Source organism: Notolepis coatsorum, assembly GCF_963971535.1.
Source record: "Notolepis coatsorum genome assembly, chromosome: 12".
Classification (NCBI taxonomy): Eukaryota; Metazoa; Chordata; class Actinopteri; order Aulopiformes; family Paralepididae; genus Notolepis; species Notolepis coatsorum.
In genome coordinates this window covers 35,929,946-35,944,768 of record NC_140176.1, presented here as the reverse complement: position 1 = coordinate 35,944,768, position 14,823 = coordinate 35,929,946, and the positions used below count along the sequence as shown (strand labels likewise).

General features: G+C 40.8%; 1 protein-coding gene across 1 annotated transcript in view; it reads right to left on the bottom strand.

Annotated features, from left to right (window-relative positions):
- pola1 (polymerase (DNA directed), alpha 1) overlaps positions 1 to 14,823 on the bottom strand; it is a 206,249-nt gene that overhangs the window by 18,819 nt on the left and 172,607 nt on the right. The gene's annotated exons all lie outside the window — the stretch shown is intronic.

Genomic DNA, 14,823 nt, shown 5'->3' with positions numbered 1-14,823 from the left:
TCTACTTGAACTTGAGGTCTGCATACTTATATATATATAAAGTATATATACTTTATACTTATAGCACATGCATACGCCTGGTCTCTTTTTTTTTTTTTTTATATATTTTTATTTCATTTTTTGGAAGAAAAGGCAGGATATATAATGCACATACAATGCACATATAATGCACATAAAAACATACATTTAAATTATTTGCCAATTACATGCATTGGCTTGCCCCTTGCCTCATTTAAAATAAATAACTCCTACCCCCTAACCCCTGCACCAACCACCGTTGACAAAAAATAAATAAATAAAATAATGATAATAATAATAATAATAATAATAATAATAATAATAATAATAATAATAATAATAATAATAATAATAATAATAATAATAATAATAGTAACCCCCCCCCCAACCCACCCCGTCATAGGCCTGAGAAGAAAATTAATCGAACAAAAATTTCAACAAAGACCAAGAAAATAAAAAAAAATAAAAGGAATTATACAGATATAATTAGTTATGTCCTGCTAGCTATATATTGAAGGTCCTAACTTGATAGAGAATATGGTTCCAGCTATCTATCGTTTGATATCTTGCCCCATTTAATCTAGCTGTAGAAAGCTCCATTGTTACAACATCAGCTAATAACTGTTTCCAGTGATTAAAGGGCAGAGAGTGTGGAGCTTGCCATCGCAGCGCCAAAATTTTTTTTGCAGCAGTACTTCCTGCCAGCCAAAATCGTCTCTGAACAATACTTAAAGCTAAAGAATCATCATCATTAAGGAGAAGTAATTTGGGACAACAGGGAATATGTTTTTGTAATACTTTAGATAGATAATTAGTTATCTGTTCCCAGAAACTTTTAACTGTGGGGCATTCCCACATCATATGTGTAAAAGTACCAGTAGTATTTAGAGAACAAAGTGTACAGTTTGGTGACATAGCACGTCTCATTCTATAAGCTTTCTGGGGGGTTAAATAAGTTTTATGGACAAAATTGAAATGAATCTGCTGATGATTTGGGTTTCGTGATGCCATAGTAACATTTCCCCAAACTCTGGTCCAATTGATAGAGTGATGGTGTTCTAATCCCAATTCTGTGCTCCACGATTGGATAACAGGTATTAACGAAGTACATCTTTGTGATAGATCTTTATAAATTATAGAGACTTGTCCTTTGGAGAGACCTGCAGTTTTTTTAGAGAAAGCCTGGTCTCTTTTGAAAGATAACATTCTGAAGTTACTAATGCAAAAAAGGAAAATCACTTTTAGTGCTAATGAAATAGAGTAACAGAGGTCTGAACTTGAACTTGTGTACTCACATTTTCTGTAGTGGTTGCAAGATTCCATAGTCCAATATTCCAGCATAGAGGTATAAACTGGAAAACACTGCGGTTCCATAGCCTGAACTCTTATGTAGTACAGTTTAAAATTTTATAAAAATCCATTCAGAAATGGGTCTTTGAGAGACGTCCGAGTAAAATCGGTGCAAAAAAAGGCCTGGAGTCCGGGGCGGTCATCTGATGCATAGTGCGTAAAAAGACGCTCGCCTGACATATCGTCATGTAACTTGAGAACCGAGGCACGGATCTGGTCGAGTGAGGTGGCGTTCGAACAGCTGGACTATAAACAATGCCTGTCAAATGAGCATTACTATTGTCTCCATAGCTATAATACAGAACACATGATGGGTCCGCAAACATGGTCAATAACACTGTCGTAAAAGATGGGAAAACAGTGTGGCAGTCAATGAGTTAACCCTTTCACTGCCACACGACAGAAGGTTAACCCTTTACTATCACACAACCGACGGTCGTTAACCTTCTGTCGTGTGGCAGTGAAAGGGTTAACCGTTTTGGTAGCGCGGCAGTGAAAGGGTTAACACATTCCTAGCCAAGCACGGACATGTCCGTGTTTCGGATCCAACGGTAGAGGGCCAACCACGGACATGTCCGTGGCAAGGTTGTTTTGGCGTTTATTCCATTTTAATAACCTACTCAATGTCACCGAGCGGCACTGCAGATTTACCCTACTCTTGGAATTCGGAAAAGTGCATTACCGGCCAGATCCTCGTAGGGGCGCTGTCTCGATAATGCAGTGTTCCCTGTGGCAGAAAGGTGTTTTATTTCTTTGGATCTCGAATGGACTTTCCTGTTAGGGTGAATCTATGCGTGTAGCCTGTAGCTTGGAATACGTTTTGGGACGTGGAATTCAGTATGCAGTAAAGGAATATATCATCAGCCAATGGACATATGGATCTACCAGATGGCGATCGATAACTGGGAAATCCTTTTTGGGATTCAACCGGAACTTTTTCACGTAAATTACATACTGATCAGGCCTGGTTATCATAGCCAACCAGGCGATCAGCGAATGTGGCTACTGAGGCTAACGCCGTTATTGGTAATCAATAATCAGAAACGACGTCCCCCGGCCCCCCTTTCATGCATTCATGGTGGAACATTATATCGATCATATGCATTTAGATTTTTAGCTCTAGCTTCTGTAGGGCCGAAACGCCATTCGATTTAACGTTATTAGCTTAGCAGCCTGTATCTTGTTTTGCAGGAAATATACCAGACCAAATTCCATATAACGCTTATATTCAAGACGCTATAAAATGGAAACGTATTGATGAAAAAATTATTTCTTTAAGCCATTTTGAAGGGACGGTTTATAGTGTCAATTGACAACGAGAATGGACAGATAGCAATACTATAAAGTATAGATTTAGCTCTACAAACAGCCTCACGCACAATGAAACCTTATTATGATATGCTGGCCGTATAGAGTGGGGCCCGTCTAATCCCTGTGGCCGTCAATGTGTTAAGAGTTAAAAAAAAAAAAACTAAAGAAAATAAAAAAAACATCCAGAGCTTTTAGAAAGATGCAGAATAAAAGTATTGCTTTCCCGCCCCAAGAAATGTATTTATCATTTAAATATTGGTTGCGGGTCCAAAATGAATGTTGTTTACATGTATCCCCTCCCTACTTCCCATTTTCCCACGTGGAATGCACCCGATTGGATAAATGACACACTGGTGCTCTAGTGGGAATGTTATGTATAGCACCTTTAAGTCAGTTTCAGTCCCTCATTTTTTTTAAATATTTGAGATGTCAAATGATACTGTAATCACTAGGGGTGTAACGGTACATGTATTCGTACCGCAAATGTACGGTACGGGCGTCACGGTGTGGTACGCGCACTTGCGCAGCCATACGAAGAATACGTCTCATACCACTAGGTGAAACTAGGGTTGCACATTTTACAAATCTATGCTCAATATCTTTACTTTACACTGGCTTACATTGATCTTTAACGTTGAATATTAAGCTTGTATTGCCAAATGTAGATGATGAATAAAACATTGAAGCTTAGGCACGATGACAACGCGCACTGACACTCTGCACTCCCCTCCTCCTCCCCTCCCGTTTACTACAGCCTTTCGTGTCCTTAAAACAAAACCATGAATGAATTATATGTTTGTAATTGTAACACAGCAGGGTCATTACAATTTTACAGTTTTCTTTAGTTTTCTTGTTCGCAGATTGAAAAAAATAAAAATAAAAAAGCACTACATACTTTTCGGACTGATCATCTGAGCTCCTCTCCAAGTTTCAAGTTTCTTTATTAGTTGTCATACAAACATACAGAATACAGCTGCTACGGTGTTTAAATCCAAAATATTGATAAATCCTCTGCCATTGTTGTGTAACATGTCATCTGTTCTCTAGTCTTCTTCAGTCTCGGCTTCACCTGAAGTTAAATCCTCTCTACAAGTGAAACTGAAACTAAGTTGTTGCATAAGTTGTTAAGGGGGCAGTAGGCAATTAATTTACTCAGTGGATGCCTGAACACAGAATGACACCAGTATCACTGACTACCACGGCAAGCCTATAGAATATTATTCCATTTAATAATAATAATAAATATATAATAATTATAAATATTTTGTTCCTGTTGTACCGAACTCGTACCGAACCGTGACCCAAATACCGAGGTACGTACCAAACCGTGGCTTCCGTGTACCGTTACACCCAGAGTAATCACCCTTCCCATTTTCTTTATTTCTCATTAAACTTCAGATATTGATTGAAAATTGGACGGGTATCGGCTGTCCTGACTGTGGCGAGGAGTTGGTTCCACTATCGTGGAGCGAGGACAGAGAACAGGAGTTGGTCTCAGGTGGCCAGCAGATGCAGAGCGTAAGCGTCTTGATGGTGTGTAGTTAGGTTAGATGGGTAGATCTTATAATATACCCGTTTACAAATAAACAATAATGTGAACGGGAAAAATGCCTGAATAGCAGCAGAGACAACCGATTACAAGAGCCAAAACCCACCAACCAATAGTTTCTCATATCTTTATATTCAGATCTAAATTGTATTGCCTATATTTATGTCTTTCTACTATTACCCTGCCCATACATGTACCTCCCCTCCCCCATACTGGGGGGTTCATCCGCGGGGGGGAACACACTCTCTCATTGACGGAACACAGCGTGAGAAGAGCGTTTATGGGTGCGACTACTAGGAAAGCTGCAGGCCCAGATGGGATAACAGGACGAATACTCAAGTCCTGTGCAAATCAGCTAGCCCCGGTGTACTATATTCAATCTATCCCTGGCCGAGTCCGTGGTCCCTGCCTGCTTCAAGGTGTCCCCTGTACCAAAAAAATCCTCCCCAGCAGGCCTAAATGACTACAGACCGGTGGCACTCACCTCTGTGGTCATGAAATGCTTTGAGAGGCTGGTCATGGACCACATCTGTGCCTCTCTCCCTAGTAACATGGACCCATTGCAGTTTGCATACAGGACAAACAGGTCCACTGACGACGCGGTCTCCCAGGTACTACACAACACCCTATCTCACCTTGACAGACAGAAGGGGCACTATGTGAGATTGCTGTTCATTGACTATAGTTCAGCTTTCAACACCATAGTCCCCACCAGACTGGTTGACAAGCTGATCGATGTGGGTCTGAGCTCCGCCATGAGCGCCTGGATCCTGGACTTTCTGAGAGACAGGCCCCAGGCAGTCAGGGTGGGGGGGTCATACCTCCAGCACAATCACCCTGAGTATCGGGTCCCCCCAGGGCTGTGTTCTAAGCCCCCTGCTGTATTCACTGTACACGCATGACTGTGTAGCCAGGTTCAGCTCCAACTCCATAGTGAAGTTTGCTGACGACACGGTGGTGGTGGGGCTGATCTCTAACAATGACAAGAAGGCCTACCGGGAGGAGGTTGATGAACTGGCACGCTGGTGCCGGGATAACAGGCTACTCCTGAACATTGGTAAAACCAAGGAGCTGATTGTGGATTTTAGGAGAATACAGCAGGGGACACACACGCCACTGTGGATAAATGGGGCTATGATGGACAGGGTGAGCAGTTTCTGGGAGTCCACATCACAGAGGACCTGACATGGACAACACACAGACTGTGGTAAAAAAGGCGAAACAGCGCCTCTATCACCTGAGACAGTTAAGGAAGTTCAGAGTATCGGGGAAGATACTCCACTCCTTCTATTCCGGGGCTGTAGATAGCATTCTGACTGGAAACATCACTGCCTGGTTTGGAAACAGCACGGCACAGGACAGGAAGGCCCTCCAGAGAGTGGTGCACTCAGCAGAGCATACTACGGGTATTGCACTACCACCCCTGCAGGACTTATATAACAGGAGGTGCAAATCCAGAGCCTGCAGAATAATGAAAGACCCCCACCACCCCAACAACAGCTTGTTCAAGCTGCTGCGGTCAGGCAAGCGCCTACGTACACACACAACAAGAACAGAGAGACTACGGCTCAGCTTCTTCCCCCAGGCCATCAGAACACTGAACTCTCCACACACAAGTACACATGAGCACACACATACACAACACGTTGCAATCGCTTTAAACAATCGCTTTAACCTCTTAAGCCCGGAGCCCTATTTTCTGAAAATCCGCCTAAAATACATACCTAAGTAAATTAAATATTGCTCCACTTCTACAAGCTCATTTGCATATTATTGGTATCTAGGGACATATATGGATCAGTGAATGTATTCCCAGTGTCAGAAAAATTGTGTCTTATTACTAGGCTTGTTTAAACTGTGATGAAACAAAGGAGAATATGAATTATGATTTTTCTTTGCATCTTTGACAGTGAATAACACCATGCTAAGAATGACCAGACATGAAAAACTGCCACTGATCTCATTCAGTACCTACCTTCTTGAGATCATGTGTAAAAAATCTAAGGAAATGAATAAAGGGAAGATGATTAAACAGAAGGTTTTGTAGATACAGTACTGAATTCTCCCATCCGGACCAATGCTATTTGAAATATTATTATAGAATATAGAATAGCAGGCTTATAAATGACCTTATTATAGCCAATTCGCACATTTATGGATTGTGCCAAATCTTATATTTCAAATGCCCGAGTTCAATTTGGATTTAGTATCACCAGGCGTGCATAAGAACAGATAATGAAATCTACTGTATGTACAGTAGCTTTTTTATTTTTATCAGGGTGCAACCATTTTGAAACTAATTTCAAATCTAATTGTTGCTACATGCTAAAAATAGGGAAGAGAAACTAACTGTGCTTCAATATATGTCAATAACGTTAAGTTGTGTGGTTTATTATCCCGAATAATAAGAGATATTAAAGAAATTCATACAGAAGTAATTTGCTTGAAACCCCAATGCTCAGCGAAAGCTCTCGTGTCCTCTACAAAATGGCCGGAAAGAAAACTACAATTCCTGACGTAAACATTTTCCAAAATAGTCAACTTTCGCAAACTATACAACACCAAAACTAAAACTAAAATCTATCTAATAACACTTTAACCTATTGGTAAACTAACGTATTGATGATAATATACATTATAAATGCTGTTGTGACATGGTTATGATGTTTATACTTGAATACGTTTGAAAAATAAAACGCTACTTTTGTCAAACAGTCTGGAGAGATTGATTTATGACGTGATATCATTTCGGGACCGGTACCGGTCTCGTCGGGCTTAAGAGGTTAAACAAAATGGAAAGGTCACTTTAACGGAATGAGGAAAATAAAGGTCACTTTAACACATTGGTTGCCAGCCGGATATGACGTTTTATCGCTTGGATGAAACCACGTTAATCAATGGGAGGATGAGCACATTTGCGAGCGATTAAACTATATCTTAAATGATGGCTATGTGTCTAATACACCCGTCGCTTATCAATGACTTGCTTGCCTTGCAGTCAACATGTACAAAACGGATTGTTTTTTCATCAGTACATTTCCGTTTTATACCGTAGTAGTTTAGTTTCAGAGAGTTCTAGTAATTTCAGAGAAATCATTTATTCGTGCCGTGCTCAGCGCCTAATGCCACACACACACATGTTGTGAAATCTGTGAAAAACAACTCTGATTAACCCAAAACTTAACTCAGATCAGATGTTCTGCAAAAAGATGAATCCAATTCCTGATCGCCATTCCAAATATTGATCGCGTTTATTGATCCAACGTTATAGTCCGAAACGCATAATCGAAAGCTGCTCCGAGCCTCGGCAGGGAATCTGGTAACAGACACTGCTTGCCAGAGATGGGAAAACCCTGGACCGGAGTTTTTCTCTGATGCACTTTTTCACTCAATCCAATCCAATGATGTGCATTACCATCCGGGAGACGATAGAGGGCGGTATTTGCCCTTTTCGAGCTCAGAGCCATTCCCAATGATAACGTCAGGCTGGACGGATGAAAAATGAATGGATATCGCTAATAAAAGAAATAACGATTAAATAACGAGAAATCTGGTTATTGGCAACCAACGCATGGCGGCCAATAACAAGAAATCTCGTTGTTGGCAACCAATGTGTTAAGGTAGAACCGATGTGGTTCTTGTATAGTATAGTTTATATATATAGTAAGTATAGCATAATGACAGAGTTAAAACTGTATATTGTATAGTAGTGTACATAAGACCCAGTGCCTTCTCAGGAATTTAGCATGTGTATTTTATCATGCCCACCGTATGTCTTTTTATTATGTTTTTTATTAGTATTATTATTGCACAATCGAAGCGGGCATGACCACCCGCATTTCACTGTATGCCCTGGTATGTATGTGACAAATAAACCTCTTGAATCTTGAATCTTCTACTGCTATGACGCCCCACATTTCCCCAAGGGGATCAATAAAGGAATATCTTCTCATCTCCTCTTATATCTTTTAGAAGGGGTCATTATGTGCTCCTTGCTGTACGGTCAGGGGTTTGATGTCTTCAAATTAACAAGCTGTTAATTTGTTGAGCCCTCGATGATGTCACCATGGGATGAATTAGCTTTGATTAATCAATTAGCTGAGCTGTTTGGAGCCCGGAACACTGCTCTCCTGATGTACTGCCCGGTCTGCACAAGTCTTAGTCTTAGGGGTGTGGGGCAGCCAGGCACTGTGTTACTACAGCCATCAGAAACAGCATTTTCAATACAAGGGAAGAAAAAAGAGCTTGAAAATAAATAATAAAAAATGAGATTTACACTAGTTTCTTTAATAGATCATTTCAATTAGATTGACTAGTTTCTTTAATAAATAATTAAAAACATATACTTAGACTAGTTCCTTTAACTCATTCAACGCCATAGCCACGCCCCATCTCTACTCTCTAGCGCCAGCTTTCCATTGCCTATTTTCACGATGCGTCACGATGTTTGCAGAGCTATATCTATATTCTATATTATAGCTATGGAGAAAATAGTCCGGCTCATTTGACAGACACCGTCCAATTATGTAAAAAAATAGTAAACATTTTCAGGTATACGTTTGCGTGTTATCCCGTGGTGAATATCGTATAGTTTCAGAGTGATCTGGGCTAATTCCTGGAAGCCGAGTTATGGAGCGCTATGTGCATTTTGCGAAAGTCGTTCGCGTTGCTCGGCTGGACATATTATTTCCAAATCAAAGGTATATAATAGGTAGTATGTTTCATCATGAAGGCATCAAAGGCCGTTTTGTGATGCTTTTGATAGTCAGCAACGGCATACGCTTTGAATACTACATACGTTGATCGTTGCGAAATCATTGTAGGATCAAAGTAGGATTGATGTCATATAGTCCTTACCTTTGATAGGTGGTATTGCTCAGAATGAGTTCCAATGAGGGTGGTTAGGTGGTCGAGCGGAGATTGCGTTCGTCACCAGCCCCGGAGCTGAGCTGGATTTGCCTGTTCGAATCCAGCTCACAGCTTCGGGGTTGTCACCAGCTTGGCTGGCCGTCTGCACTGATACAATTGGCTGTATCAGAGGGTGGGAGAAGCTGGCGGGGTGGGTCCGGGTCGTTGTAAACAGCGACTCCTACAGTTCGGTCGGGGCGCCTGCTAAGCGCGGATTGGACGTGAGGGGGATAGTGTGGTCCTCCCACACGCTACGCCCTCTCAATGAGAATCCGCGCTGCCAGGTGAAAAGAAGCGGTGATTGGCTGGACGTGTGTCGGAGGAAGCACGTGGTAGCCTCCACTCTCCCAGATGATCTGACTGTGGGGGGTAAGTGCGCAGCGACCAGGAAGGGACTGGGAATTGGCATACGACTAACATTGGGATGGGAGAAAATCGGCGGAAAATGGAGGGGGAAAAAGACCAATTAAAAATAAAAATAAAAAATGAGTTCCAATGATAACACTGAGGTCCGTGAGAGTGTATAGAATATTAAAGTCGAAAAAAATAAAAACTGACCAAATAACGAGTATACTCGTTATTGGCACTTAACCGCTGGCGGCCAATAACGAGTATACTCATGATTGGCGCAGAAAGTGTTAATAAATAATTAAAATTAGATTTACACTTGTTTCTTTAATAATTAGAGATCGACTAGTTTCTTTAATAAATAATTAAAATGAGATTTACAGTTTATTTAATAAATAATTAAAATGAGATTTACCCTAGTTTCTTTAATAAATAATTTAAATTAGATTTACACTCGTTTCTTTAATAATTAGAGATCGACTAGTTTCTTTAATAAATAATTAAAATGAGATTTACAGTTTATTTAATAAATAATTAAAATTAGATTTACCCTAGTTTCTTTAATAAATAATTTAAATGAGATTTACACTCGTTTCTTTAATAATTAGAGATCGACTAGTTTCTTTAATAAATAATTTAAATGAGATTTACAGTTTATTTAATAAACAATTAAAATGAGATTTACACTAGTTTCATTAATACATAATTAAAATGATTTACACTAGTTTATTTAATAAATAACAAAAATTAGACTAGTAATACAAATTTGATTTACGCTAGTTTATTTAATACATAATTTGTTTCTTTCCAATAAAAAAAATAAACACCTATCAAACATGTTACACAGATTCAAGGAAGTTGTATAAAATAGTTGAAAAGACGCATTGTGGTCATATTCCTTTAAATTAATTAATCATTAACACACCAATGGCCCCCCCCCACCCACACACAGTCCCTTTCTATCGCACTCCCAAGGAAGTGAGGATTGCATAGGACAGGATGCTCCCCGTCATCAGAGCGATGCGGCCCCAGGGTGTAATGCAGTAATATGTGGTATTACTGCGCCAAGACTGAGGGATAACACCTTAAACCTATACTTTATACCAGCGGGCCTGTTTGGGTGAAACACATATATCCACTGACCGACCGCTGTATGTGTGAGTGTCCATGTCTGTGTGTCAGTGTCAATGTGTGTGAGTGTTCAGTGTCAAACTGATCTCAACAAATACAAACAAATCACACTACTACTGTATAATCCTAATCCCCTCGCCCTATATCGCAACCCCAGTCCACACCCTCATCCACCACCACACTTCCAAGGCAACACTGATGTTAATCATCCTCACCACTATCATCTGAGTCATCATCCCATGTAGCCCTATCTTTGGTTTCCTTAGAAACATTTGCACAGTTTTGGCATTGACAAAGATCTGTACAATGTACATGGCAGTTTTGCAGACACACATGAACATCTTCCTGTCTCAAACTGTCCTTGTTTGCAACCGCACTGGACTACCTGCAACACACTATCAGGGGGCGGATTTGTAGTCATCCAGGTGACTGTTAACTCCCCATCCTCGACGTGCCACCCATTGCCAACAGGTGAAGGGGCACACATTATAGCTTTCAATGAATGTCTCATTATTGCTGCTTGGTAATTTGCCCTTTTGCAGTGTTGGTACAATGCGTCACTTTTCAGGGGCATAGAGAGTTCTGGCAAAGCCGATGATGGCATGCAGAATGCTTTATATCTGGCATCATTCACATTCTTAGCTGATGGCTGGCCATACAGGTGGCACACATATTTGCTAAGACCATCAAAGGTAGACTGGTCTAGGGTAATTCACCTTTCCCCCTGAACAGCAAATAATGAAACGATACAGCCTTCACCTTACGGCCTAATAGCTTCACAGTCCTATACAGTCCAGTATCTATTATACACTATAGATACACTTAAAGTATAGATACAAATACAATATATAATATATAAAAAGAAAGCACAAACACAAGATAGTCCAGTGATGAGTCCAGTGATATGAGACTCTAGTGCAAAATACAAGATAGTCAGTACGGTGATGTGAGTCTCTAGTTCTCAAGTCCCGAGTTGTGACAGTGATAGTTCAGGCAGCAGATCCAGCTGCCCAAGCCCTTTGTTGTAGAGCCTGATGGCTGCCGGTATAAAGGACCGGCCCAGACAGTTTGTGGTGTGTCAGGGAGGAGATGAGTCTTATGCGGAACGTGCTCTTCATTCTGGCTAGCTCCTCGTAGAGGGGGTGAGAGCCTAGAGGGGTTCTCCAGGATGGCTTCTAGCTTTTTCCTCATCCTCCTCTCAGCCACCACCTCTAGGTTATCTAGCTCACCACCCACTACTGAGCTAGCCTTCTTCACCAGCTTGTTCAGCTTGCTGGAGTCCCTCAAGCTGATGTTGCCCCCCCCCCCAGCAGACCAGAGCAAAAAAGAGGACACTGGCTACAACCGACTGGTAGAAAGATAGCAGCAGTCGGTTCCACCGGTCGAACGACCTCAGTCTCCTCAGGAAGAACAGCCTACTCTGTCCCTTCCTGTAGAGGGCCTCAGTGTTGTCTGACGAGTCCAGTTTTTTTCCCAGGTGAACAGAAAGACATAGTAGGAAGAGTGCATGATAGAAGACAGTAAGGAGGTTAATTTATTTTCCTCTTCATTTCAGATATTGATTGAAGTGTGTTTTTAGTCGACGAGAAAGATTGGTAGTGTTTCGGCTGTCCTAACTGTGATGGGAAGTTCGTTCCACCATTGTGGAGCGAGGAACGAGAATAGCCTGCTTCTCTTTGATGATCCCCCGGGGAGCTCGGAGAGGAGTGGGTCTGAGGCGGCCAGAGGATGTAGAGCGGAGGGGTCTTGAGGGTGTGTAGTTAGAGACCATTGACCGGAGGTAGGCGTTCCCTTTGCTGCGCGATATGCGGGTGGGGTGACATGGGCTGACTTTGGTAGGTTGAAAGAGGCTTGTTACTATTTTCTTGCATGGTTGATTGTTTGCACTAATGAAACACAATAATTCCATTACCTGTAATGTTATGTTTTTGTGTTCAGTTCTGGATAATGTTGAAGTTTATGAACAATTTATCAGTTTGCTGGGGACCCCTGGACCCTCTTGAAGGACCGCTGATGGTACCAGAACCCCACATTATGTTTTGTGTCTGCTATAATACTTTTATATTTTAATACTTTAGAAAAAGTACAACTTATTGAACATGTACAACTTATTTGAAAATGTAACCAACCCTTTCATAAAAATAAACAATTCATTCAGGGGAAGCAAAGGAATTACTTTAAATGCGTTTTTAATTATTTACAGAGAAAATTGCAAACATCTTTCACTTAGAAGCCTCTAAAAAATTTAAGTTGCCTGAGATGAACCAATATACATTTTGAATAGTTAAATGTGTATGTTCTTAGATATAATGTTGAAAAAGGCGAAACAAATTACCGGTAAGTTAAATTTGGGAGAGTTACAACTAGCAAATGTCACTCATGCGGTAGAATCCCTCCAACAGTCATCTGCACTGGTCTGAAATGTTGCACTTTCAAAACATGTAAAAAGTCTCTCGCTGGAGTCGTCCAGAAGGTTTCTGTAGCTGCAGCCTTGTTCAAGTTTTCAAGTTGTTTAATTTGTCACGTATAAAGTACATGTACATTACAGTGAAATGCTTGGTTCGGTATGAGCCCCCTGCGAATGTGCTTCATGCAGTAAAAAGAAGTAAAAAGTTAAGTAAAATAAAGTCCTCCCACTATACAAAATAAACAATATATAAACTAAAGTACAACCTAAAGTACAAAATTAGGTTGTACTTTAGTTTGTATATATTGTATATTTTGTATAGTGGGAGGACTTTATTTTACTGTATGAAGCACATTCTCCTTGCTGTTTCCTCCACTCTGTTTTCACTTTCACTTTCGTTCTGGGTGTGTTATCTGATCGTGACTGTGAGTGGAGACTTTCGAACACATGGCGTGAAGAAAATAGGCGACACAATTATAATTATTATTATATTAAACCAGCGGTGATCAGCTTGGCGTGATTGTGTTACCGTGGTAATGTGGTAACTGCGGCAGCTCTAATTATGACTGGAGAGATTTAAATATGTTGGACTTCAACAGATTTTAAGAAAAAAAAGATAATTACCGGATAACGGAAAATGTGGCGCACACATGTGCACGTGTTTCATATGTTGGAGCAGAAGCCAACTGCATGATCAGTACTGTATTCTGACTTCACAAGATAAGAAACCTACAAGAACACAAACTAAAATAGAGAAAGAAATATATAAAAGATAAAGAAATATATAGGAAATAAAGATATAAAAGATATAAAATAAAGATATAAAGAAAGATATAAAGGAACTAAAGATATAAAGAAAGATATGAAGAAGGAAAGAAAGAAAGAAAGATATAAAGAAGGAATGTATGAAAGATATAAAGGAAATAAAGATATACAAAAGAGATATAAAGAAAGATATGAAGAAGGAAATAAAGATATATAGAAAGATAAAGAAAAGATATAAAGAAAGAAAGAAATATATAAAGAGAAAAAGAAGGGAAGTCAAGAATTGATTGGCGATGATTTCTCACATCAAAGAAAAGAATAGAGGAGAAGAGAAGCAACAACAAAAGGAGGCTATAATCATGTTAGCCCCTCCCCCTCGGCCCCCCCCCCCCCCCCCCCCCTCTCCTCCATCCCAATCCCTCTATTTCAGCTCCCTCCATCTCCTGAGTGGTCATCTGTTGATTACATGTTATATTTACCTCTGCTATCTCGCTCTTCCAACGCCATGGCTGCACCCACGGTGTGCACGCACACGCTCACACACACGCATAAAATAAATACATAAATATTTAATCAAATAAATAAATCACTCGGCCCGGCGGCCCTTTCTAATCAAGTGACATCAATCAGCGAGGACTGTGGGTAAGAGAGGCCTCGCGGGCGTTCGGCTCGGAGCGCTGGAGGAGCATCTATTTGGGCGGAAGGGGGGAAATATACGCTCCATGTCCCATTACGGCAGAAGGGCTATCCTTTCACCAGCGCTCCCATTACCAGACCTATCATTTCCCCAAATCTAAAACCTGTTTTCAATCAACACAGCAGAACGAGTGGCCACCCGCAAGAGGGGGAGAGGGAGAGGGAGAGAGAGAGAGAGAGAGAGAGAGAGAAACAGGTGAGGTAGGGATGGACAGAGTAGATGGAGAGAGAGATGGAGGGCTCTTTCCTTCTTTCTTGCAGTGATTGGAGCGTTTTGCATTCTGTACGTGTGTGTGATTGAATCCGTCTCCTAAATTAGGGCCGTCGACTCAAGGAGCTG